The sequence below is a fragment of the Physeter macrocephalus genome, chromosome 2 (assembly GCF_002837175.3).
Source record: "Physeter macrocephalus isolate SW-GA chromosome 2, ASM283717v5, whole genome shotgun sequence".
Taxonomy (NCBI): Eukaryota; Metazoa; Chordata; class Mammalia; order Artiodactyla; family Physeteridae; genus Physeter; species Physeter macrocephalus.
In genome coordinates, this window is record NC_041215.1 from 128,098,147 (window position 1) to 128,101,845 (window position 3,699).

At 39.7% G+C, this 3,699-nt stretch overlaps 1 pseudogene; it reads right to left on the reverse strand.

The window, feature by feature from the left end:
• Positions 1-3,699, reverse strand: part of LOC102992851 (thiamine transporter 2-like) — a 50,316-nt pseudogene that overhangs the window by 9,182 nt on the left and 37,435 nt on the right.

A 3,699-nucleotide genomic window follows, 5' to 3' on the forward strand; every position in this document is an offset into this window, starting at 1 on the left:
CGGCATGTGGGATCCTCCCGGACCCGGGCACGGACCCGTGTCCCCTGCATCGGCAGGCGGACTCTCAACCACTGCGCCACCAGGGAAGCCCCCTTAATTGTTTTAATGACTCTCTTTATATGTCTAGATCAAGAGGCCTTAATTATATTTTATATTTTAAAAATTTAACTATAGTAACTTAAAAAATTTTTTGTTTGTATTGTGTGAATTTTTTCTTTCCCCCATCTCCCCCTTGAACTTTAGATGTCCTTGTATTTTAGATGTGTTTTCTATAAATAGAATATATTTGGAATCATTTATAATGATTCCATTTATAATTGGAATCCTGTCTGGCAATACCTTTTAGTATTTTAGTTTTTTTTACTGGGTAATTTAACTTAAAATTGTTTGACTTTAATTTTTAGAAAATTATAAACATTCACAAAAGTAGACAGAATAGTTTACAAATGCCTATTTATCCATCACCAGCCTTCATCAATTACCAGCCCAGAGCCAATCTTGTCTCATCAATGCCCCAAGCACTTACCCTTTCCCCTCATAGATTAATTTGAATCCTGTATAACTTAATAAATATTTGTGTGTATCTTTAAAAATAAGGACTCACGAAAGCATAACCACAAACTACTATCACACCTAAAAACATTAATAATTCTTTAATATCTCTAGTCAGTGTTCAGATTTCCCTGATTAGTTTCTTGGTATGAATCAGGATTCACATAAAATTCACACATGGCAATTGATTGATAGATCCCCTAAGATACTATCACTTCTTTTTCTTATCCCCTTGAATTTTATTTGTTGAAAAGAACCATAGCTTCCCAGATTCTGGTGTTTTTGAGTGATATCCCTGGATGTTATTTAATGAGTCCTTGTACCTCCTCTATTTTCTGTAAATTGGTAGTTCAGTCTAGGAGCTTGTTTATTATTTCTTACTACTATATTTTTTGTATTTTTTCATGCTCCTGAATTCCCCCCTCCTTTCTTGAATTCTTTAGGGTTATCATTTTTCCATAATATGTTGTATTCCTCTCTTCTGTATATAAATTATGTAATCTATTTCTAATTTTTTAGTAGTTACACTTGACATATTCACCCTTAAACAAAGCGGGGGTGTATAAGAATGCTGGTGGTGGGAGTTGTCTGTCCTGGGTACAGTCAGTAAGGGGGAGAATTGTCCGTAGAGAATTTAAAAGCAATAATAAAACTGATTAAAACTCTGTTTGCATTTTATTATTGCCATGATCCAGCAATTCCACACAATGATGCTGATAATTCTTTTAAAACCTTTGTTGGTCTGATTATGCTCTTTATTATTTCAGTTGATTTGCTTATGATATTTTATATCCTTATATGATTTTGGATTTTTTTAATCATAAACTCATATTTGGTGGAATTTCATCTGTGGCAATATTTTGATTCTTGTATTGAGGGACACTCCTCTAGAGAGCATCTGCTTTTAATACATATATGTGCCTGCAACCATTGCCAATCTGGACCACTTTTTAAAAAAAAATAAATTTATTTATGTATTTATTTATTTATTTTTGGCTGCATTGGGTCCTTGTTGCTGAACACAGGCTTTCTCTAGTTGGGGCGAGGAGGGGCTACTCTTCGTTGTGGTGCACGGGCTTCTCGTTGGAGTGGCTTGTCTTTGTTGCAGAGCATGGGCTCTAGGTGCGCGGGCTTCAGTAGTTGTGGCTCGTGGGCTTCAGTAGTTGTGGCTCGTGGGCTTCAGTAGTTGTGGCTCGTGGGCTTCAGTAGTTGTGGCTCACGGGCTCTAGAGCACAGGCTCAGTAGTTGTGGCGCATGGGCTTAGTTGCTCCATGGCGTGTGGGATCTTCCCGGACCAGGGCTCGAACCCGTGTCCCCTGCATTGGCAGGCGGATTCTTAACCACTGCACCACCAGGGAAGTCCCCAGACCACTTTAAACTAAATTCTCAGCTTAAAAAAGAAATTAGCTTGCAGGAATTGGGTTCTAGAATTATGTGAGTGCTGGCTTATGAAGACAAATTCTTAGAGTTAATTCTTCCAGTTCCACCCAGATTAATCTTCCTTGTTAGGGTTTTTCCCCCCATTTTATTCTATTTCACCACTCACTGAGGATGTAGCACTTTGGGGTGCCACTGAAGCCCAAACTCCAGGTCACTGGGAGAATCAGCAGATGCCTTGAGCACATGACAGACGCAGTGCTTCCTTGTCTATCTGCTTTCCTGTCCTGCTTTGGCCTCTGAGGATTTTTTCTTACTTATTATCAATTCAGACATTTATTTTAAAAAGTTAGGGCTTCCCTGGTGGCGCAGCGGTTGCGCGTCCGCCTGCCGATGCAGGGGAACCGGGTTCGCGCCCCGGTCCGGGAGGATCCCACGTGCCGCGGAGCGGCTGGGCCCGTGAGCCATGGCCGCTGGGCCTGCGCGTCCGGAGCCTGTGCTCCGCAACGGGAGAGGCCACAACAGAGGGAGGCCCGCATACCACAAAAAAAAAAAAAAAAAAAAAAAAAAAAAAGTTAAATTTATATCCACAAGTTTTAGGTGTTTTGTAGTGTAAGGATTTTCCTGATATCTAGTCTGTTGTTGCTTTAATGGAAGTAAGCCTTTCTTATTTTAATATTTTTAAAAACACTTGTTGAAATTTGTTTAAATGTCAAACATCACTCGCTTTTCCTTCTTCAAGTTCAATCCTTCAATCCTATTTCCCTGAAGATAACTGCATTGAGGCCATCTCCACCAGAATAGAAAGGTAAGAAAAAAAGTTGTCCGAATGATCAGGGCCCAAACGCGTTGAAAATCCATATAAGTCGTTTTGTTTGATATTGAAAATCTGGCTTTCAACTTCAGCTCTTCTTTGAGTTGACTCCAAAATAGCTTTTGAAATAGTGAAGCCTAAGGCTGAGCAACTGTACACATCACAGGTTTGGATTAATGGATGTGAAATAAAAATACTCATCTGAGCTGCCTGGGCTGGCAAATATTACATGCTTTAAACACATCTGAAAATTTTCAGTTTTGGTGTATGTGAGGCTGCCCCAAATCTGAACACAACCCTATTTCATGCACTTAAAATAACAGCATCACTGCTCTACTTTCTGTGAGGTAATCTTTCTGTTTAGAGTGTCCCTCCCTTAATTAAGCCCTTTGGGGTTATAACTAAAAATCCATTTTCATGATCCTAATTTTATTTAATATAGGGTAGACGAAAGCACCAGTTATCCTAGCCAGATAAGCTAATGGAGTGTGTAATCAGGGTCCATCTGGCTGGTCCTAGAGTAGCTGAGTGCAATGGCTTTCTGCCAGGAGAGCTAGAAAGGATCATTTTGCATTCCCCAGGGAGGACAGGAAAGACAGAGCAGCACGACACTGTGATTTTCATGACGTCAAGTGACCACTTTGCACCACTACTCTTCTCTTCTTTTTCATGAGTACTTCCCAAACTTGGTGGTAATGGGGTTTAGGACATACTACCCCCAAATATGCATCTTGGCATACTAAATATTTTTTTTAGCAGGTTCTCATTAGTTACCTGTTTTATACATACTAGTGTATATATGTCAGTCCTAATCTCCCAATCCATCCCGTCCCCCATTTTCCCCTCTCGGTGTCCATGTTTGTTCCCTATGTCTGTGTCTCTATTTCTGCTTTGCAAATAGGTTCATCTGTACCATTTTTCTAGATTCCACATATATGCGTTAATATACAATATTT